Source organism: Pinus tabuliformis, chromosome X (assembly GCF_031772625.1).
Source record: "Pinus tabuliformis cultivar Carrire ecotype Pingquan chromosome X, CPIR1, whole genome shotgun sequence".
Taxonomy (NCBI): domain Eukaryota; kingdom Viridiplantae; phylum Streptophyta; class Pinopsida; order Pinales; family Pinaceae; genus Pinus; species Pinus tabuliformis.
In genome coordinates, this window is record NC_142308.1 from 950,966,578 (window position 1) to 950,991,233 (window position 24,656).

Sequence of the window (24,656 nt, forward strand, 5' to 3'; positions counted from 1 at the left end):
AAGATAAACTCATGTTCCATGAGCACCATTTGGTTTGTGGCCCGTAAATCACATCGTCGTAGAAAACTTACTGCTTTTGCTAGACAACACTTTGTGGTCATCTTTAAAATAGTCATAAGAGAGAACTTCTATTTTGCTAAAGACATGGATGTTTAGCTAGTTTCGAAATTGTTCCATGAACTCCTTCGAGCCAAGTTCCAGAGTTGGTGGTTAGCCTCAAACCACCACTAGTAGAATACTTTAGTTTTTTCTACCTGATTTGGTTTGTGGTCTTCCTTAATCCACCAGATTAAGAGAGCACATGTAACCATTGGCCGCTATCCACCTCTATATTTTAGCTCTATTCTTGGACTCACATACACACCTTCAAATTAAGGGGGGGCAGGGGGAATGTTGGAAATGTAATCCTTAGGGATTATGTAATATTGTATTATTTTCTTGAGAGCAATGTTCATGTCCCCCTAGCGTGGGGTGCACGCACCTGACATTTCCCATGCACTTGCGACGGGGGGATGCTTGGGGAAACGGTTCCCCACTTTCCCATTTTGGGTAGATACGGGGAGATGCAGGGGGGAACGTTTCCCCACTGTGGGAGACGCATTTCCCCAAAGGGGGTGCCTTTTGGGTATCCCCCTTAATTTGTTTAATAGCCCTTGAATTTTTCTTTTATAAAAATAAAAATAAAACTAAAAAGAAAAATACATATCAAATATCAAAACCTAAACTAATTTGCAATGCCTAACTCACTTATTCGACTTCCCAAGCTTGCCTCTACCTGGCTTACCTCATGGCGCTACTTCAATGCTCATTGTCCATGTTTAATTTTCAATTTTAACTTTTGAGTTTTGACTCTAGATATTGATAACCTCAGACTGTTTCTTTGACTCGTTTCTCTTTACTATTTTTGAGTTTGAGTTATATCAATTTACTATTCCAATCTTCAGACTTTAATATCTACTATACTCTCTTTGCTTAGTACTAATTAGGTTTTAAAATGATGAATGATGAATGCAAATTTTAAATCAATTTAGAATCTAGAATGATGAATGGTGAATTTAATTTTTAAATGAATGTAGATTCTAAAATGATGAATGATGAATCTGGATCAATGTATTTCATTATTGAATCTCGTGTTGTATGGATGAATGATGAGTACTGGATCGATGTATTTCATTAATTAATTCAATTATATATATATATATATATATATATATATATATATATATATACACACACTCCTTGACGTCCCCCTCAACCCCTCTAATTTCCCTAAAATTTGAAGGTACTCCCACACACCCCACCCGTGCATTTCCCCACACCTCTGTCCCCCCATTCCAGAGTCTTGGAACATAGCTTGAAAGGAAGGCAAAAAGTCACAAGTGAATATGAACAACCATAGGGAGTGCAAGAGACCTCTTGGAAGATGAAACTACGGGTCATAAGAAATTTCATTTATGTGTATCATATGAATGAATAATGTATCACATGCAAAACTTGTCCTCCATTTTCATATGTTTCAATATATATAATCATAAGCTAGTAAGATGTTTGAAGGTAATTCTTGCGTGAAGTACTTTGATGGCTTTGACATTGAATATGGTCTACCTTGATGCACCTACGGTTCTTGTGCCCATGATGTTAATCTCACTTGATTCCTTGAGTATGTGCTAGATGATTCTTTTGGGTGTGTTATCCACCAAAAGTGAGTGACCCCATAGGAGAATTTTTTCTCTCATCATCTCTTCCAATCGGCTAGCTAGCAGCCCCTGACAACAACTAGTAGCTGATGACGATGTGCCATTCATATCTTTGCCACCTACATTAGTCATATGTTTCCTCGCCTATTTTGCAAGAGGAGATGTTGGAAGTTGGACTTTTGATCAAAAGGTACTTTATTCATTTTGCAATCGGGTGCTTATGCTTGTTTGTATTTTTGGCATTTGGCATGGATTATGGAGTAATATGGAAGGAAGAGGGGTTTTGATCGTGATCTTGTTACCTCACCTTAAATTGGGGGTTAATTTTTCATCCTAGTCTAGTGGGACCTCCCTTAATGGTCCAAAGGGTATAGGGGGGCATTACTTGGGAAAACTCGACTGAGATGGTGTAGTCCCATCTCTCCCTATTCCATATTTATCACTTTCCATCTTACATTACAAGACCTATATTCCACCTCCCTTCTTCAGGTTCAACTGACCATTGGTTCTCTAGGATTTGGCACCATACATCCTCATACTTGGGTAGGGGCCAGAACTTGGCCCTGGGAGGTTGATGCAACTAAAAAACAAGAAAAAGCATATGATGGCCAAAAGCAAAAACAAAAGAAGATCAAAATATAAAAGATGCCCACGACATACACATTAACACATAGCCAAAAGCCTAGCATGAGCTCTACCTCACTCATTATGGCCATCACCCTGTTTTTGAGCATATGTTGCTCTTCATATTATGAGAAGGAACCCTTGCATGTCCCAACCCCTAATGGGCAATGATCTACGTCGTCACTAAGGGGGTAATGACTGTTGTACATCATACAAAGCAAGCTCTATCTGTTTGAGCTATGAGTAGTAATACAAAGAAAAATCAAGAGAAAGTAAAAGGTACACAAGAGGGGTAGAAAAACAAAGGTTGAGTTGGTAACTCATGCATCCATGATTTCTCCCTCCCAACATCTATATAATGAGGATGAGGCACCCATCATAGCTTGTCCCTTTGACCATGGCTCTTGGCCATGAAGTCTTTTCCCCTCCATTCCATCATTATTCACATGACACCGATCAATTGATGGGTGGACCAAAGACGAACCACTTCCCCTTAGGGGTTGGAAACACCTAGTAAGGTGGTCTATTAACCACTCCTACTAAGGGAGGTAACACCATTGCGAGTTCAAAGTCATAATTTTGGAAGGGAAACCTTATTTGAAGTGTCAAATTGCCCATTACATTCAAGGTTGGTTCAGTTAGATGCAAAAATGATTAAATGTACCTAATGATGTAGTTGCTAGCACTGGATATTGTGTGTAATTGTTAGGTGCTTCAATAACCATGACTTGGGCAACGTAACTGGGGCCCAAATCTTTTAGAGGAGCATATTGACACCCACAGGTGGAGTGTTGAGAGCCATGAGACTCTAAGAAGTAGCAGAGCATCATAGATACCCATGGGTAGCTCCAACACCCACAACGTTCCAACACTTTGCCCTACATTAATGACTTTTATGGGATGATGCACCTGGACCCAACATGCTCCTAGTCGACCTAATACTATTAGAGGGATGGCAGTTGATCCATGGCCTTGAGGAGGATGGTCTCACACTTTGAGACATGGGAGGGTTAGCACCACCTTGAAATCCCCCAGTGTTGGAGTAGAGACATGCATTTTGACCACCTGGAGATCCATGAGATCACTTTTGTGCCCCAAGATAAAAATTGGTCTCCATGAAGGAGCGTTGGCAGAGACCTAAGGGCCAACCCTTAGGAGATTATTTTAGAAGGCTTCTGCTCACATCTTGGTGCCAAGAAACCTCAATGCTAGCCTTAGAACGACTCATGCATGGATGACATCATCATTCTCTCTCCTACGACTCACACGTGTGGGCAAGACTTACGTTTTATCATTGGCTTGTAGGTCGGTTTGTGACCTAGCTTGTGATTATCACATTATTTTATTATTTTAGAGGGCATTAAGCTAAAATTAGAAGTCGAACTCCTCATATAAGTAGAGGAAACATTTATTGTATCAAATCATCATCACACACTTGGGTTTTTCGGCCTCTTGAGCTAATTCGACCTTCTTTTCTTGTGGAGAATTTAGATCTATGAATGCATTTTGACATTTGGAGCTGATTTGTTTATCTTTGGAGCTATTCTTTGGATCAAATGGATGGAATCTCTTTGCATGTTATCTTGTAAGTGTACCTATTGTTGAAAAATTATTTTTGTATGTCTAATGTATGGAATGTGTTGAATATAGGGTTTACTATTGTGCCCTAATTTGTTGAAAATTTATTGAATGCTATTTGGATATCACTATTGCATGCATTACTCATGAATAACATGTGAATGAATATCCTAGTGGTGATCTTTTACTAGCTCGCCCATGAAAATTCCATTATCCATTGCATAAATAATTGGTTGAGTTTTGGTGCTAGGGAAAAGTCTAGGTGGGGCTTTCTTCAATCTACAATCATGACTCCTTTAATCATGCACCTCAAAGTTTCACAAGTACAATATAGGGGAAGCTCACTTCACTTATATCTAAGGCATCAAGCAACATGAGCTAGGATAGCCTTCTTTCTTTGAGAGCATATTTCTTATCTTAGTTTGAACCATATTGCGGAAGCATTAGACACTGCTACATCTCAGATATCAACAGTAGTCCTTTCATGAAGGACATATCGCTCTTAGCATCATATCATAATGTTACTCTCAATCTACTCCTTCTGAATAGGAAGCTTCTTCAATCAACCAGTGCGACTGTAATCTTTCCTTTGAGGTCTTGAGCTTTTGTTCATTTCATAAGTTATGGAATGGCTCTACATCATTCTCATTCTTTGATATGTAGGGCTTGATCCTTGTTGATTTGGGGTAGCATCGAATGTGTTCTAGCCCTCAAAATTTTGCAGGGAGGCTTGAACACATGGATTCCAAAGAACCCAGAAAGCATTTTGGGAAATTCCACGCCGGAAGTGATTCTATTAAAACAATTAATATTTTTAATGGGGTTCCTAAGTCTAAACTTAGGAAAATTAAAATATTAATGGGTATTAATCTAATCAGGGGTGAAACTCATGGATCAAGCCAAAACGATCTGAGCCTTTGATTATGATTTAATCTAGGCTGTTGGTTGTCCAATAGGAAGATATAAGAAGGGGCTTGAGGGTCATTTGGAAAACACACCAGGCAGATACTCAGTTGCCCAAGTAAAATCAATTTTCTCACTGGTCAAAGTTCGGCAAGAGAAAATCGATTCAGAGGGAGAGTTGCAGGTGGAGGAGAGACAAAGAGGGTTCAACATTAGTCAGGGAGACAGGGACGAAGATGCAGAGCAGTAGAAGGGACAGTGCTGGGCAGATTGACACTGGGAGAGGCAGCGCTGGCTTGAGTGACGCAGACATTGTGCAGGCCAGTCCAGAGGCCAGAGAAAGTGACGCTGGGCAAGCCAGAGAGACACAGAGGGTGGAGGAACCTCTCTCTCGGGTCAGATACTTGTTTAGGAACATTTGTAAATATTTCTTAGAAAGCCTTGTTCTATACTACTGGGTGTAATCTATACCTGTTGATTTTTGCTGAAGAATAATAAAACTCTCATTTGCTGCATCGATTTTCTTGCATTGGGTTTTTTCGGGTACAATTGTCCAAAAATAACTGTCATTGTGTTTGTGCCAACATTTTACTTACATTGACTTTCTGTAATGTTCTAATTGTGAACGCTACAATAGAATATGTTTCGATATTTGCCTTAAGAATACAATAGATAACTTATTTATGAGGTAATAAGTAGAAGAAATCATATTAATCATTGCAGTAGGATTTCATTTTTAGAATTTTTCACATGGTACTATAGCTAGAGGGAAGCAAAAGAGAGAAGCCAGAGGATCCAACGCTGAGAAAAGAAGGGAATTCGAAATTCCTGTAAGGGCAAAAATTCGAATCTCTTAGGGGATTGTGCAGTTCAAACGAAAGAGATTGGATTTCGTGGGAAAACTCTCACTGAGTGAGCACTAGGCTAGACATTTGTTTTGCTATCAACACTCTTAGTCAGTGCATGGTGGAACCAAAAAGGGTGCATTGGGCAGCAACAAGACACATACTTAGGTATGTACGTGGAACAGTCAGATATGGGTTGAAGTATTCTAGAGGAGAGGATATCAGCTTGAATGGTTTCGCCGATGCAGATTGGGCAGGTAATTCAGTAGACTGAAAAGTACCTCAGGGTATTACTTCAGTGTTGGATCAGGGATGATATCTTGGTGCAACAGGAAACAAAAATCGGTAGCACTGAGTTTAGCAGAAGCAGAATATATGGCAGCCAACCCAACTACGTGTGAAGCCATATGGCTCAGAAAATTGCTTGTGAGCCTATTCAGAAAAAGGATGGAGGCGACCAAGGTTTACTGCGATAATTAGAGTTGCATCAAACTCTCTGAGAATCCAATATTTCATGATCGGTCGAAAGATATAGATATCCGTTGTCATTTTATCAAAAATTGTGTTCTGCGTGGGGCAGTACAACTACAGTATGTTCCCACAGGAGAGCAGGTGGCCGATATACTCACAAAAGCTATCAGAAGAGCTAAATTTACTTATTTCAATGAGCTGTTGGGTATGGTTGAAAATCTGTTTCAGTAGCAGTAGTAGGTTGCAATGCAGGGATGGTTGACAGTGGCAATGCCAACAACAACGCAGATGCAGCAATTCAAAGGGAGCTATAGTACAGATGTAGCATTGCCAGTGGCAGTGTCAAAGGCAACAATACAGTTGCAGCAACAACGCAATAGTTGGTGGAGAGCATGTCAAATATCAACAACGCAGAGGACGATGCTTCAAAGTCAGAGCAGTATGCAACAACAATATATTGCTAGAGCACATTCCTTGCTAAGAGGGAGAGTTGATTTGGGGTAGCATCGGATGTGCTCTAGGCCTCAAAATTTTGCAGGGGGGCTTGAGCACATGTATTCCAAAGAACCCAGAAAGCATTTTTGGAAATTCCACCTAGAAGTGATTTTATCAAAATAAATAATATTTTTAAGGGGGTTCCTAAGTCTAAACTTAGGAAAATTAAAATATTAATGGGTATTAATCTAACCCTGGGTGAAACTTCTAGAAAAAGCCACGGATCAAGCCAAAACAATCTGAGCTTTTGTTTATGATTTAATCTAGGCCGTTGGTTGTCCAACATGAAGATATAAGAAGGGGCTTCAGGGTCATTTGGAAAACACACCAGACAGATACTTAGTTGCTCAAGTAAAGTCGATTTTCTCACTGGTCGAAGTTCGGCAAGAGAAAATCGATTCAGAGGGAGAGTTGCAGGTGGAGGAGAGACAGAGAGGGTTTAGCATCAGTCAGGGAGACAGGGATGAAGACGCAGAGCATTAGAAGGGACAACACTAGGCAAATTGACGCTGGGAGAGGTAGCGGTAGCTTGAGTGACAGGCATTGCGCAGGCCAATCTAGAGGCTAGAGAAAGTGATGCTGGGCAAGCCAGAGAGACGTAGAGGGTGGAGGAACCTCTCTCTCGGGTTAGATACTTGTTCAGGAATGTCTGTAAATATTTCTCAGAAAACCTTGTTCTATACTGCTGGGTGTAATCTGTACATGTTGATTTTTGCTGAAAATAATAAAACCCTCATCTACTGCACTGATTTTCCTACATTGGGTTTTTCCATGGACATTTGTCCAAAAATAACTGTCATTGTGTCTGTATATGTGCCAACATTTTACTTACATTTACTTTCTGTAATGTTTAAATTGTGAAGGCTGCAGTAGAATATGTTTCGATATTTCCCGTAAGAATACAATAGATAACTTATTTCTGAGGTATTAAGTGGAAGAAATCATATTAGTCACTGCAGTAGGATTTTAATTTTAGAAATTTTCACAATCTTGACATTCATCAGATGTACCCGTGACCCCAGATCAAGAGAAAGAGCAATATTGTCAAAGTAAAGAAACATAATGAAAGTGTACCTGGTCATGTGGCATGACTGTCTTCCTTTTCTTAAATAGGAGAGTGGCTTCATCATTATCCTGACACCAACGCCTTCTTGGAGCTTACTCTTCCTGCACAAGCTCCCTCTTGGAGCTTACACTTCCTGCACAAACTCCCTCTTGGAGCTTACACTTCTTGCAACATTCTGCAACTTGTTGATCCTCAAGATGGATCACAACCTCATCCAAGAGGTTAGTGAAACAAATACAATACTCATGCAAGAAGAATTACCAATAATCAAAAAAGTAAATTCACAAGAATAATGACACAAAGAAATGACATAAGTCTTGAGAGTAGTTACTTTTAATGTAGATTGGAGGAGGCTCACAACTCTCTCTTGATCTTGTCTTCCTCTTAGCCAGGAGACACCACTGTCCATCGATCATATGTCAATTGTAGTCTTCAGAAATGCATCCTCTTAAGCATCACATGTATTCTTTTTTATGATCCTTTTAAGCCTGCATATTATTAATGCACAAGATAATCACTGCAACACATGATCTCCTATTGGATAGGAGACTAGACCAACTAGGGTTTCTCCTATGCTGCAGGAAACGTGGGGTAGGAGGGTGTTTCCGTACGGAAACGAGTACGAAACGCTGAAACACGTTTGGTACGGCCCTGAAACGCGTTTCAGGCCGTACTGCCACGTTTCACGAAACTGAAACGTTGCCAGTACGGCCTGAAACGCGTTTCAGGGCCGTACGACCCACGTTTCAGCATTCACTTGTGTTTTTTTTTTTTAATTTTATTTGTTTTCTAATCTATTCTTACGTTAGCCTAGTGACTTCTAGTTGCTTCTAGATGCCTGTCTAAAGTTATAAAAGTGAACTTTTGCCCTAGTGTTGATATGCAGTTCATGGTAATGTTAAATTCTTAAAGTAAAAGTGATATTCTCCTTTATTTTTCATTTTCATCCTTTTACTTAAATTTTTAACATTACCATGAAATGACTCAGGATGTTTGAGAGTGGTTTCGCCCTCATTGGATTTCATATGGAGAAAGTAGAATTTTAGATCTCACTCAAAATCCAGCAGACTTATCTGTTTTTCAGGATTTCAGGATTTGGGGGATTGCAATGTTTCCATTGGATTTTATCATGTACTAGGGTATGGAACTTGTATTTAATCGAGAGAACAAAGCCCTTTATGCAGGGGAGACTCCCAATAATCAAGAGAATGTAGGATACTAGGGTATGAAACTTGTATTTAATCAAGAGCACTAAGGTCATTCGACTATGTAGGAGGAGACTCCCAATCAAGCACGAGACAAAAAATTGGAAATTTCTCGTGGCTGATTTTGGATATTTCTATTTTCATTATGTGATTATTCATGAGTAAATGTGATGTAAATTTAGATACTTATAGTTTATGCATTGACAATTGACAATTTTATCATAATGTAATAAATTAAAATGTATCATATATGCTTTATGGTTGCACATATTTCTTGAATGTCCTAATATATATATATATATATCTTCGCGTTTCCCCGTTTCCAAAATTTGGGGAGGTCGCGTTTCGTATTGCTTCCCGTTTCGGAAACTCGTACCCGTTTCCCCGTTTCGTGCAACCTTGGGTTTCTCTAAGACTGTCGCAGGTACTTGAAGAACTCATTGGATTCTCACTGACGATGAAGACTCTGCTTCACACTGGGGTTTCGATGCTATAGAACCTAGGCCATATCCAAGGCCACTTCAAGGGTTTCTCCCAAACCCTAAATCTCTTGTAAGAACAAAGCTTCCCTAGAGTTTCCTTCAAACCCTAGGATTCTTTTAGGTCTCTGCCATATTCATCCCTTTGCTCATGAACTTCATCATAGGTGTCTTCATGGGGGTGTTCTTAATGAGTTTTCTTCAACCCAACTTTGATAGCATGTTAATTTTTAGGGCTTGATTGTTCTCTATTTTTTTCCACTGGAAAAATCGTAATCTTTCATTATATTTGAAAAATTACATGTAGTAGATGCCTTTCAGCATATGCTTTGTTGGCCCTTGGCCATCTCTGTGAGCCATAGTAAAAAATGGAGCTTTGTTTTGTCAAAAATGGTGCATATATCTTCTTGCTTCACACCACGCAGGGTGTTCATTGAGAGTTTGATAATTTAAAATCATATCTGGTATCTACAATATAAACATTCACCACGCAGGGCGATGTCCTTTCTGTAAGGTCTATAATTATTAATAAACAAAATAAACATTGAAAATACATACATATATGTAGTTTGTGCATGATCAAAAAACACAAACTTAGGGACTCTCTGCCTTGTGATATGACTGATTAGCATATGGTCTGTGATAGTATCATTACTCATTTGTACCCCTTTGTTCCTGTATCATCCACTCTCCTCGGGGAAGTAGCGTGGCCTCCTTGGAAAGCCGTCAGCGCTGCAATTATGTTTCTTATAAATGTGTTGACAAGAAATAGAATTAAACTGAGCTTTGAACATGTTCACTTCATCCAAAATATTACTGAGAGTGTGTGCATGACAAATAGTAATATTATTGAACCAATTTACAATGATTTTTGAGTCTCCATATATGTTTAGATCCATGCAATCATGACCAAGTAAGAAATGCAGCAAATGGCGAAGTGTGATAAGTTCAAGATAATTATTTGTCTCATTTCCAAGTCCCATCTTAACCTTAAAGTAGTGATGTTCAGTAAGGTATAGAATAAATCCACCTCCACAACCTTGGTTCTGTGCAGCACCGTCAAAGAAAGCCCAGGGAGTATTTTTGTCTATGGGGGCGGGGGTATGCGGTCTCCTAGGTCGAGGTCTGATGGGCTCTGGCAATTTGTGGAATGCAGATATGATCTGGGCCGAGATATGTGACCATCTAGCTGTAATGTCTTAAAAAATAATCCGATTTCGAGCCAGCCAAATGTGCCAGCATATGAGGAGAGGGAGGCATAACTGCTTTGTTCCTCAATGCAAATTACTCCAATTTTCCCAGGCACGGCAAATGTTTTCACCCTCCCATTTACCAGACAGTTGGATCGAGGAGGAGACAATCTGCCAGAGATTGTTCAGTATTTCACAATGAAGAAATAAATGCTTTGTCGATTCTGATGATTGTTTACATAAGACACACCAGTGAAGGCCTTGGAAGGCACGATGTGATAGGGATTCCCTCGTGGGGACCTTGTTACTGAGAACACACCAAAAGAAAAGTTTTGTTCTCAGGGGAGAACCAAGCTTCCAGATGCTCTTCCACCATTCAAGAGCTTGCTCAGGTTGTCTGTGCGATATGAGACCGAGGTAGCCAGCCTTTGGGGTATATACTCCGTTCTCCGCTAGACACCAAACAAGTTCATCAGGTCCCTCCTTAATCCTGATGTGAGATTCACTCAGAGCATTTGTATAATCTTGCCATGCTTGGTGCCATTGAGGAGGAATGTTGAGCTGTTGGGCAGATTTCCAACCCTGTGCAAAAATGGTAGTGTTCATCTGATCAGCTATATGTGCAAAGACCCTTATATCTTGCAAATTGAGGAGCTGGATCAGTTCTCTCGGTAGCTGGAATCTTCCTCCCCCCTAGTCTAGGGATCCAGGCCTATGCAGGCTTTTGTTCCATCATTAATTCTCCAGACCAGATTGTTTCGGATGATGGGAAGGGAGTGTAGTAGAGCCTTCCAAACTGATGATATTCCTGTCCTTGGCCAGCTAGGCATGCGAACCCAATCCATGATCGGGAGAGGCCAAATATACTTATAATAAGAGACAGTGGTCCAAAGATTCTGCCCAGACAATAAAGTCCAGCCCATTTTTGTAGCCAGAGCTTGTGCAAATAGGGCTAGGTCTTTTAGTCCCCAACCTCCCCATTTTTTGGGCAGAGCAATCTTGGACCAACTGACCCAAGCAAATATCTTCTTATCTTGTTGACCATTCCAAAGGTATCTGCTACATATCTGTTGTAGACGGGCAAGGATATTCCTAGGGATCCATGCCAATGCCATCCAGAAAACAGGTGTGGCCTCCAGTACAGATTTAATGAGCACAAGTCTGCCTGCTCTGGATAAGAGTCTATGGCACCAATTTGTGAGCTTTTTTTCCAACTTGATAACTAGCTAGACCCAATCTACTATTTTTTGGCTGAGGGGTTTGATCCAGAATCCCAGATATTTAAAACCACGGTCAAGTGGGAGGATACAATATGGAAAGTGGTGCTGAGCAAATCGTGACTCATGGATGGAAGTGAGGGCTAATGTAATGGTGGATTTCCCATGATTTGCCTGCATGCCAGTAGCCTTTGAGAAAAGGGAAAGAACATTTGAGAAAGAGGCTGAGTCTCTAATGCTTCCATCAAGGAATATAAGAACATCATCCACAAAAAGGAGATGTGTCAGATAACAAAAATCATTTATTTTGAGACCACAAAGTCTGCCATCTCTTTTAGCTTGTGCTAGAAGTCTGCTGAGTCCTTCCATGACTATCAGAAAGAGTAAGGGGGAGAGGGGGCAGCCCTGTCTGAGGCCTCGCTCGGCATGAAAAAAGTGAGAGGCAGATCCATTGATGAGGACACTGAAAGTTGGAGTGGTGATGCATGACATGATCCAGGTGATGAAAGCGTGGGGGAAGCCAAGGTGAATGAGGAGCATCTTGATGTAGAGCCAACTAACTCGATCAAAGGCTTTCGCTAGGTCGATCTTTAGGATGATTCCCTTTAACTTTTTGGACCGGATCGAGTGAATGGCCTCCTGGGCCGTACCTATGGCTTCGTGAATTTGTCGATGCTCAAGGAAGGCAAACTGTTCAGGTGATATATGGAGAGAGAGGATGGGTCTAATACGGTTTGCAATAATTTTAGCAATGATCTTGTACAGACAGTTGCAGAGGGAGATGGGCCTAAAATCATTGAAGGATGAAGGGGAGTCAGATTTAGGGATGAGGGCAATGAATGTAGTATTGACAACATTGTATATGGTGCCAGAGGTTCTGCATTCTTCCACAACTTTTAATAGATCATCCCCCAAGAGTTCATAAAAAGCGAGATAAAATTCGATCGACCATCCATCCGGTCTAGGACTTTTGTCTTTTTTGAACCATTTCAAAGTCCCTTCAAGCTCGCCAGGAGTAACAGGAGAGTTTAGCTCTTCTACCTCATCTTCGTTTACAAAACGAGGGAAATTGCCAGCAACATTGATGATGTCTGCCAGATTAGACCCAGGAGGGGATTTGAAAAGTTGTTGAAAGTGAGAGGTACCAAGGTGAGAGAGTTTATTAAAAGTGTTTGCCACTCCCCCATCAAGTAGGGGTAGGTTCCAATTGGTGTTAGAAACTTTTCTTCCTTTGGCATAATTCTAATTTTTTTTTGTATTATCATCTCCAGCTTGTAACCAGATGGCCCTGCTCTTGAGTCGCCAGGTTTCCTCTCTCTCCTGCAAGATCCTTGTCTTCTGTTTCTCTAGCTCTATTAGGTGAGATTTTTCACTAGCAGATGAAAAACCCAGATTGCGGTCATCTGATAGAGCACTCAATTCAGACTCAATCTGAGATAAGGTGAAGTCCTCCCTCTGATTTTTCTCTTTGGCCCAGGTGATGGAGAGGTGCTTGAGCTGGGTTAGGTTGTGACAGAACCCCTCTGCAAATGATCTATGTCTCGCAATAGGGTTTGCTTCCAAAAATCCGAGACCAGATTGATGTATCCAGGGTCCTGTAGCCAAACATGATTAAATTTGAAAGGAGGTTTGGGTTTAGGTTGGGGGCCAAGGATCTCTAAATATATGGGAGAGTGATCCGAGATACCCCCAGAACCTACCCATTGTCTGTACTGGTGCAGTTGATGCAGGAGGGGAACCTTAATCAAAAAACGATCTAACCTCCTGGCAAGAGCTGCTTCCCCCACCCTTCTGTTTCTCCAAGTCGGGAGTGGCTTATTCATGGGGACATCAACAAAGTTATGCTGTTCCAAAAGGTTCGTCATGAATCCTGATAATGTGTCCACTTGTGCTTGGGATCCCCAAGATTCCCCAAATCCGATGGAGAAGTTGAGATCACCCTCGAGAATTATGTGGTCAGGAGATGTGATCGAGAGATTGAGCAGATGCTGCCAAAAGTTCTCCCTCTGTTGACACGGACCATATATGTTAATGACCCGAAGATTCAGGCCAAGCTCCGCCGAGAAGATGTCCAACCCTATAAACCTTGATCCTCCCCAGGATGCTAACACTTTGATGGTGCGAGGATTATTCCCTATGGCTAAACCCCCCGATCGACCCATAGCATCAAGGGAGTAGAATTGCCAACCAAGTTTTAGGGAGGCTAGTGATCTGGAAATGAGTTCGGCCTCTCCCAGGGTTTCTTGCAGCATTATTATATCAATTGGTTCGACTTCAAATAACCGACACAGGGCTAGTTTTTTGGAGGCACTAGCCATACCTCTGCAATTAAATGAGAGGCACTTCATGGGGAAACCCTGCCGGGGTGTTCAGCACTCTAAGAACCCCTTCCAAAGTGGATTGTCTGCCTGTGGCAACCTCTGCCCCAGCCCTTTGAATAGCTTTTGAAAGATAAGATTTCCTCCCTCGGGATGATTGAATGACAGAACCAGGGAGGGAAAGACCCAATCCTAAGAGGAGAGGTGGATGTCCATCAAGGTGTGAACAGGGGCACAAATTGTAGTTGTGGGGTGGGATCATCCCATCTGTGGATGGAGGGGATGTGTTGGATGGTGAGGGAGGTATAGATGGAGCAGAGGTGGCGATGCAAGAGAATAATGAATTGCAGATGTATTGATGGTAGATGATGTATCAAGAAAAGAGCTGCAAGAATTTGAGAAAGGGTGAGAGGACAGAGGAATACCTGATTTTTTTGTGGCCTTGGTAGTTGCTCGAGCTCTCGTCAACGGAGGTAATGGCGTTCTGCAAGCTCTTACTGCTGCCATCAGAGTGCTATTGCATATAGAAGCCTAGGGTGCCGATACAGGAGTGCGATCCGGAGGAGTTACAGCTGGCCCCATTGAGGTATTTGGAGCACTCGGAGGATTCGTCGGTTTTTTGATTAGTGGGAAATCCTTGAAGATGTGCCCCACTTTGTGGCATCTTCTACAGCGGAACAGGACTCCTTCGTAGTCCAGGATCTGCACTTGAGTGTAATTCCTCCATTGAAGGGTGATTTTTTCTTCCAAACCCTCACGCGTATCCAGGTGGACTAGAATGCGGGCTAGGGTTCGATTCTTGGTCTGAATAAAAGTCTTGTCGTGGTCCAGGTATGTGCCGAGAGCATTTCCAATTCTAACAAATACCTCCTCGCACCAATAATGCAGTGGGAGTCTAGGCAAGCGAACCCAGAGGGGTCCTGCTCCAATCTGCTCCCGCTCCGGGTCGAATAGGGGGCTCCATCTTTTGAGGAGGACCAGAGCCATCTCAATATGCCAATACCTAGCAAGAACTAGGTCTGTGTAGTTTTCTTTGGTGAAATGAAGAGCGAACCAGCCCCTAGGTAGTACCTGCACCTCTGGCAAATCTTTGAGCATGCTCCCCCAAATTTCTCGCACCCAGAGGGTTAATCTATCCGCTGAGTATGCCCTACCTCGGACATGTCCTACCAACACAGTACTTGCCATATTAACAGCTTCCCCCATAGCAATACCTTCGCCAAATCTGATGGTGATGTCCTTTGCAGTGGCCTTCACACACTTAGTTTTCCGTTTCCCAGTTCGTGGTGCTGATGGGTGGTCCAATAGTGGATCTGGTGAGGTAGCCCCTTCCTGAAGCAGTTGGGCCGCTGATTTGACCTTTACCGTGGGTGTTTCAAAACACCCCGACGGAGAGTTTGCCGAAATGGGAGGGTTTTGGCCACAAGATGCAGGGGTTTCCTCAGGCTGTGCCAGAAACAGTGTCGAGCTCGACGGACGGAGGTGGTTGACTGGAGGGTTCGGCTCGAAAGTGGGCGATGGCGGCGAGATTGCAGTGAGGATATGTAGAGTACCCGGGGATAACGGAGGGCAATCGAGTGCAGGAGAGTCAATTGATAAGGACCCGAAGACAAGCGATGAAGCACTATGCCCAGGGAAGGTAACCACCAGGGCAGAACAAGACGGTGCTGAAACAGAGGGATGAGGTGAACCTGTAACCGGAAGTTTAGGGTTAGGGTTTCCAAATATGACTTGGTCGGGAAAAGGGTCCTCGGAGTAATCGAGCTCCTCAATATCCATAACGTCGCCCATGTTGGAAACAGGTAACCGCCGACAGATGGAGACAGCTGCGAAGAACGGAACAGTCCGTCGTCCGGGCGCCTGCGGTAGATACGTTCAATGTTGCAGTAAAAACTAGGGTTTTACCCTAACCCTCTGCTAAGCCTCCTAAACGCACGCTCTACCATCTTCTCCCTACTTCCTAATGTTATTGGTTCATCATTCAATAGGAACTGCATTATTATTATAACATTTATTATTGTTGTTTTATGTTAGATAACTTGATTGATTGTTCTCTATTATAGATAATTGTATTTCAATTTTTTTCAACATTTTCATATAACATACACCGCATATCATCATTTCATCTTTAGCTATTATGTAGAGAGAGAAACATCAAAAATGCAGTAGAATAATAAAGAATAGAAGAAAATCACACACAAACTCTTCTTCTTCTATTCTTCTATTAGATATTCATCAATTGTTCAATTGAGATGCAAAGTAGAATGAGAATGAGATATCATCATCAATCACATTAGGCCTCCTAGGGCCAACCCAAATGAGTTCACAACTACGTTTGTGAATTGAACAATAATCAAACATGTGCAAAATAGCTGCTAATATATCGCTGTCTCAAACTGCATCATCCATGACACTGCAATAGATCATCAATGTCAGTAGTCTTCTATATCAAGGAACATCATGGCTGTCATATAAGATATGTTAGTCATATTTCCATGTCATGAATATTGCCATATAACAAAGGTCACTGTCATTGTGATAGCCATCCTTGTTGTGTAACAAAGTCACTATCTCTCAACCAAAGTCACTGTCATTAGAATCACTGTTGTACAACAAGATCATGGTCTTGTACCAAAGTCTCTATCATAAGTTTACTGTCATATCTAAGGATATGTCATTATTGTCACCAAGTGATCTCTACATGGGCATTGTCATATGAGCTTAGTATTCAGTGAAATAAATCTAAAGAGACCCTTTCCTCTCTCTTACCTTGACCTAGTGAATAGTTTGGAGGAATTTCTTCCCACGAATATCCTAAAACCCTAGGTCTAGCATAAGCTCTAATTAAGTCTCTCAAGAATAGTGGAAGTCCATTGAAAGTGATAAATCATCTTGCAAAGCTTCTTGAGTGGACCTATCTCATCTTGGAGGTCTTGATCCTAGGCATACCTATCATCATTGAATATCTCAAGCCCTAGATCTTGATTTCCATCCTAGGTCTTTCTTGGAGAGTTTTTCTTTTGCCAAGCCTCTCCTTGAATGGGCTCAGTGGAATCATTTCACATAGATCATTGATGCTTCCTTTTTTAGGTGATTCCTATCCTCCTGGGAGTCCTCTCATCGGTGAAAGTCCATAAAGAGCAAGGGAAATTGACTGAGGTGATAGTGGATCTGTCCCATTGTTTTTGCTTGGTCTAGTAGTAGTCCCATAGGTTTGCCTCCCACGACCTTGCTAGATTGTGTGGCAACACGCCCTACAATTTGGCCCAACTAGGAAGCTTATCTCTGGCTAGGATACCTATCACAAATGTAGCCCACTACTTGGTACACCCTTTCTGTGATACTTTGACAAGATCCATCTAGTCCACCTCTTTCCCAACAATTGAAAGATCATCACGAACTTGTTGAATCCTTGTAAGTGTGAGGCCATAGACTCATATCCGTTCATGTTGATATTATTCGTCTTCACCCTTAGTACCATCTTTCTATTCTAGTTGTCACTTTGGTACAACTTTGTCAAGGCCATCCACATTTGATAGGCTGAATCTTTCTCTGCTATGTGAGGGATTATGTTATCCTTCATAGCACTCGAAATGACGTACCTTGTTGAGCTGCCTTTTTGCCCAGATTTTTACAATTTTTATCAAATAATTCTATGCTTGTGACTAGTGTTTTTAATCATTATTATCTTATTAAGCTGATAGTTAGAGGCATTTAGAGACAATATCTATTAAATTAATAAATTCTTCTTGAATAATGTTTTGTGCGTAAATTTCATTAATAATATGTCTTCTTGGTGGTAGATGAATAAGTCTAGCACCAGCAGTGCAAAAATGCTTCTTAAAATGCATTTGAGTACGGAATGAGATTACTGTAGGTGAAAATATGAATTTGTGATCAAATGGTGAAGAATCTTGAAATTCTGACACGCGGGTTTTGTTCAAAGTACCCTTGTTGACCCCTACTGGTCAACTTCCCATGCAGTGCACCCCGTCTTTTCTTGACAAGAAGAAGCAGCACCTGATCAGCATGTCCGTGCCATGCCATCATCAGCAGTTTGATCTTTCTGATTGTAAACCCAGTCTGCATGTATTAACTGTAAATAATCTTAGCAGACATGAAGTCATGTATGTAATTTGCCTAGGTGGACCTAACTTTCTGATGATAAGCTTCATCCCGGAAGGTTTTTTGTCTCACCGATCCACGGATCGGCAGAGTTTTCCTTCAAACCTGACCCCAAAGCCGGGATTGACTTTGTCATTAGAACCTTAGGAAAATCCTAGTGTGTTAAATCTGCTAGATTATCGTTGTGTCGCAGAACTGGGTGTTTTTGTGAGGGTCTGTATTAAATGGGTTTGTCCCTTAAGATGTAATTTTGTAAAAGTCATGATGTAATGTGTCCTGAGGGTCGAGAAATGTTTTAAATCCCCTCGTGAGTCCTAAGTCCTAGGTCCTAGGTGATGTTTCCGAAGGTTTAGTTCAGTGATCCATGTTAAAATAAATTAAAAAATTAAAAAATGAATAAAAATAATAAAATAATAAAAAAAAAATATATAATAAAAAATTAATAAATAAAGCAAAAACCCTAACTAATAAAATAATAATATTTTAAGTGAATAAATCGACGGATGAGATCAAGAGATGTCTTGATCCTCATCAACGGTCGAGATCATTTCTACATGGATCACTCGAACTAGCCGTTAGGATCATTTCCTTTATATAGGGTCTTAGGGGGTCATTTCAGATCATCTGATCTGTGAGTCTGTACTGAAAGCTCTCTTGTAATCTGATTTCTGATTAATAAAGAAGACTTTGGGGTTCAAACTGGCTGGTGTTACTCTCTGGGATTGCTGTGAGATCTTTAATTTTCTGCATATTTCAGTTTTCAGCCATTAATCATAGCTTGTTTTTTTTAGAGTAGTGTGAGCACAGGTATCTTGTTCACCTGCTAGGGTTTCTGAAATAATGGCAGGTATCTCCATTATTTCCTGAGATCTAGCAGCTTTCTCTCTCTCTTCGCTGATGGTTGCTTGAGATGTGTAGGAAAACATTTTTTGGAAGAAATTTTGTGGGCGTTCGGGGAAGTTCTCGGTTGAACCAGCCGACTCCCACAGGCTGTTCTGTGCAGAGCCCAGCTGATTGTTCCCTGGGTTAATCATTCAAAGTTTCTTTTCAGTTTTACATTGAGAGATTTTCGTTCTGTTCACAGTGAAGTTCAAGTTTTTCTGATATTTCGAAAATATTACTGTTGTTATAGCTAAATCTGGCATTTCAGGGGCCAAAATTTGTACAGTAATCAGCTAATCTAGGGTTTCGAAAATTTTGCTTAGGGTTACAAATTTTTCATTAGGGTTTCAGTTTTGGTTTCATGTACACATTTTTCTTGTATCGATTTTCTATTTCGATTTGCAGGGTTTCTGAGAAATTTCAAGGGTTCATCAAAGCTGTTTTTACTGTTCAATTTTTTTTTTTTTTTTTCTCTCTTTTGCAGAAAGAGACTCTTGAAATCGCTTTCGAAATACGCCTGGGCTTTCATTGGGAAACAAAATCTTGAATTTGCATCTGTGCATATGGCTTGAAGGCGTCAGAGGGCAGACGATTTGGATGAAACACGTTTTTAAACACGCTGGCCAGCCCCACGAATTTGTAGCAATTCCATTGCACACGGCCTAGCAGTTTCAGATATATCAAAACGATGGTTAAGACCTTTTCCAATGCCATCCGGTCACTGAAATTTTCAGGCATCAAATTGAGTATGTACGCAGGTATAAAGACGCAGCAGTTAAAGTGAAGCCGTGCCAGGATAAAACCCAAAATCGTGTTCGTATTTGCTGTTGAAAGCCCTCGAGATTTCCCATCTTTTCGCAGTTAAAGTCGCAGCATTTTTTCCAATCGCCTCCATCTGCGCAGGGTTTGTAATCAACACGGTTTCATAATCGATCCAAATGGCTGCAATCCGTCCGGCATCTTCATCTCAGGCCATTACGCAGGTAAACGTATTGTACAGGTGAGCTATGATCTCTTCTCCGTTTGCGTAGCAGGTAAATCGAGTTGGTATTTGGTGGTCGTATAATACATAGCGGAATTTCTGAGTGGTTACGTAGCTTTAGATTAGGGTTTCGTTATAGTCTCGTTTCCTTTATTTTTTTATGTTAGATTTCAAATCGTATTTCGTTTTAGACTTTAGTTTTTTTTTTATATATATATGTGTTTTAATAAGTAGCGTAGGTTATTTTGATTAGTTTACAGTTTCATTTTTTTTATATAGTTAGATTTCAATTAAAATAAAGACAAAAAAAAAAAAATGCGATTGCCCTTTTTAATGTAGATTTTAAATTTTTTGATTTATGTTTGTTTAATTTAGTTTAGTTTTAATCTTAGATTTTAAATTTTGTTTTATGTTTTAATTGATGTTTAGATTTAGCATTTGTTTTTTTTTAGTTTAGTCTAGGGTTATGTTTAGTTTTAACGTTAGATTTTAGTTTTATAAAAAATGAAAAAATACATTCTTTTTTAGTTTTATTTTGGTTAAAATTTAGTTTTAGATATTTTTTCCTTTTTGGATTTTAAAAAATATAAAAAAAAAATAAAAAATAAAAAAAAGATTTTTAGATTTTAGTTTCATTTTTAAAATAGTTTAGTTTTTTTAGAATAAAATTTATTTTTTTAGATGTATTTTAGATTTTAATTTTTCTTTTCAAAAAAAAAAACAAAAAAAAAAAAAATAAAAAATTCGAAAAAATATAAAAATTTCGTGGAAAATTTATTTTTGTCAGATTCAGTTGTTTTCCTGTTATATCTTTCATGCTGAATTTTAAAGCCGAGATGCGAAATTGATATCTGGTTGATGGTTTATGATTCGTGGTGGTTTAAAGCATTCATCTTTTCAAACTTTCAGTTGCTGGATATCATTTTGAGCATTGTGATTTAGTTAATGATAGATGATTACTGTTCATGTCCATGTTTCTTTATCATTTAAAAAGTAATCATTTAAACATTGACTCCACAAGGCACTGGTCTATTAAATCCATCTAGTACTTTTCATATCGTGTCTCGTGTCTCCCAACCAACTGTTTGGCAGTTGGTCTTCACTATCTCGCAGGGTCTACCCCCCTTAGCCGCGGGAGACAGGCTTAAACGGAGAGACCGGGGATCAGAGTGACAGCCCCCGGTCTGAGCGTTGTCGTGCCAGTTTGCGCGACAACAACCCTCATTCAGATAACCCAGAAACGGTTTGGCAAAATTCGACATTATGAGGAAGCTATGGTCATGGGAATATTACAACACAAGTTAAGTACAAAATCTGGGTATTTTGCTGTGCATTGAATGTTTCGGTGTTGCATAGAGAACGGTCTTCATCTCATATTCCATTTCAATGTGCATGGTAGTTTGGCTTCACTCCTTCATGGTACCAAGACTAGGGTGCTGGAATGGTCAATTAGGTACAAGTTAGCAATTGGAACAACACGGGGGTTACATTATCTACACAAATGCTGCCAGTGACGCATCATCCATAGAGATATAAAGTCTTCAAATGTCTTGACTAGGCACGGATTTTGAACCACAAATTTCATATTTTGGATTGTCAAAATGGCTTCCAAAACAGTAAAGCTTCATCTTACCGGGTAGTTTGAGAAGAAATACGAGCCTACCATTGGTGTTGAAGTCCATCCTCTTGTTTTTTACAAACTGTGGGAAAATTCGCTTTTATTGTTGGGACACTGCTAGGCAAGAGAACCCAGCAGCGGTATGAAGCGACACATGTAGCAGCTACGACCCAACCTCTTCCAGGTAACTATGATGATGCTTTTGAATAGCTTTGTTAAGATGCTTTTGCATATTTAGGGACTGGTAGATTCAATTAATTTTGTATCATTGGAGTTTGCTCTTTAGTTCCGACATTTAATTCTGATTTGTATTTGGGGCTTAGAATAGCATTGTTGCATCTCTATGTGCTTTGGGTACTTGGCAGCCGAGTATTTTCGGCATGGGATTGTCTATGAGGAAACTGATGTCTTTTCATTTGGGGTGTTGTTGCTTGAGATTATCTCAGATCGTAGATCAGTGGATGCTTCTGAGCAGAACATATTGTCTTGGGCTAAACCCTTAATGGAGTCTGGAAACATTCATGAACTAATAGATCCACGACTTCAAGGTCAATATGACACTCATCAGATGAAGAGAATGGTGTTAATTGCTTCACTCTGCGTAAGACATTTAGTTATATGGCAGCGATCAATGAATGAGGTGTTACAGTTATTGATAAAAGGTCAAAGTAATGAGCTAGCGGATTATTGGAAAATGCCAACATCCTTGATAAACAAAGATGATGATGACAGACTGGAGCTCCCCAGCTGTGCGTTGCCTCTGCCAGCAATGTGATGAAGTCAAATTACTTCCAGAAGCCGGGATTGCAGCAACTCAAACTCGAAATTGGAAGAAAATCTTCTTGTTCTGATTTTAATTAATTTATATTAACCAAAAATCTTAAATTTATATTCTATGTAACCATCGATCCATTTAATTAGAGCAACATTGCTGCTATATAATAGAGATTGTTGTGCATGCATAAAAAGGACGAGATCACATAGAAGTAGGTTGAGGCTAGGATCGCACAGGAAATCAAACCTGTACATTGTATTATTTGCAGAGTCTGGATTTCAATTGTGCCATGTGAGGAATCTGAGCCCAGTGGAATGATCCCTGGAGGAGACCACTGGAGCCCAACATTTAATTATTTAGCATTCATGTAATTTGGTTTCAGATTTTGCAATTAATTTATATTTTCCAGGCTAATTCGAATTTCTGAGATGGGTTGTTGATTTGATTTTTATAGTGAGATCGAGCTGGTTGTTCGGGCCCATCAGCCAGTTCGTTAGCTAAATTTCTTAGGATTTATTTCTTTCACTGCATTTATTTCTTGTTAGTGTGATTTAATTACATGCTTGTGTAATTCATTTGACTGCGTTTTATTTTTATTTCTTGAATTGTGTAGTGTGATTTAAACTCTGCTTTGCCATTTCATGATTTCTTAAATGCACAGTTTGATAAATTTAATGCCAATGTCATTTTAGGATTTATTTTTGTTCGAGTAATTAGATTAAAAATAGAGTAAACTTAACAAGTGCTTCTTTCTCATTTTCACTAATTGCCATGTTCTCTTTATTATATAACAAAACATATTTTTAGTCTGCAGGGATTCAAGACGGGGACAAAAATAGTATAAGAGTAATAAGGATTTCATTTGATTCACCATTCATATTGTTTGGCACTTATAAGAAACTTAAATCATTACATGGAATTTATCTTGGTGTTTTAAGAAAACAACATTTATTCAAATATCAAGATTAGTTTGAGTACATTTTTAACATAATTAAAGTGTCCAACAACACTCTTGAAGATATCCTCATTCGATGATTTTAAATTCTGGGTTGAATACTGTCATGCACACATGATTTCTTTCCAACATCATTCGAAAGAAGTATTTTAAATACAGATTTTAAAATAGTTTGAAATTGAATTTGTTTCATGCTTTCATATTTGCAGTGTACCTGTAGTTTTTTTTAGAAGCTTTGCATTCTTTATTTGTTGTAGTGTGTTTACTTTGGAATGCCTTTTCTTGAATGATTTCCTTTTCAAATTGTTTTTAGGATTTTGATCCCGGAGGTCATATTCTGGCATATATTGTGCTATGTCTCTAAGTCTTACGACCCTGAATTGACAATATGTGGGTGTAAATCTAGCATTTATACCTCCCCACACACCTCGCTCTTATGTCTTTTATCTTATGCTTAACTGCTTTGGTAGCATCTCGAGGAACTCAAATCTCTTGGCTTGTGATTTCCCACAAACCATTCCCCATTAAAACAAGGGTGATTCTTTCCTTCCATGGATTGAAGTTTACAATCCCTTCCAACATGTCTTCATACTAGAGACTTGTTGATGCCATATTACTAGTGACTTTAGCCACAAAACCCTCGCTGCAAAATAAAAAATTCTACTACCATAAAATAATTGGCTGTCGTAAACACTTGTGATATGTGATTTCCCCCACAGTTTCTAGAGCTCTACTAACATGACAAATTCTTTTATACATGATTTGATTTACTTCAACAATTTATTAAATCCAAAAAAATAGTTATCTCAAATATTATTGAAATTGTTGATAAAATAAACACACTGGTATATTAACTCAAAAAGTGAAATGCAACAGAAATAAAATTTAGAGATCAATCACACTACAACAACAAATTTGTACCCGTTTACCGCTAAAACTAGCAGGGGTCCTAGGAGGGGATCCTAAAAAGGCAACTGCTAGGTCAAGGGCAACAATGGAGCGATAGCCCACTGTCACCTCAGCTAAGGCTCCTTTCTCTTTACGGACTTTCACCGATGGGAGGAGACCCGGTATAAAGGGAATTACTAGATGGACGAATCAATGAAGAGATGAGGAGTGATTCCTAAGGCCTATTCACAAGTGAGGCTCAATTATATGGTTTGCTTGCTTGAGAAGCAAGGTGTAAGGCTCTCTAAGAAGGGCCAAGGGGATTTCAATGTCTAGGGTTTGC

General features: G+C 39.9%; 1 protein-coding gene and 1 pseudogene across 1 annotated transcript in view; both read left to right on the top strand.

Moving 5' to 3' along the window:
- The window catches only part of LOC149142842 (protein OSB1, mitochondrial-like), a 217,803-nt gene that overhangs the window by 31,760 nt on the left and 161,387 nt on the right, over positions 1-24,656 (top strand). The gene's annotated exons all lie outside the window — the stretch shown is intronic.
- LOC149142843 (putative receptor-like serine/threonine-protein kinase At5g57670) lies at positions 15,878-22,470 on the top strand (annotated as a pseudogene).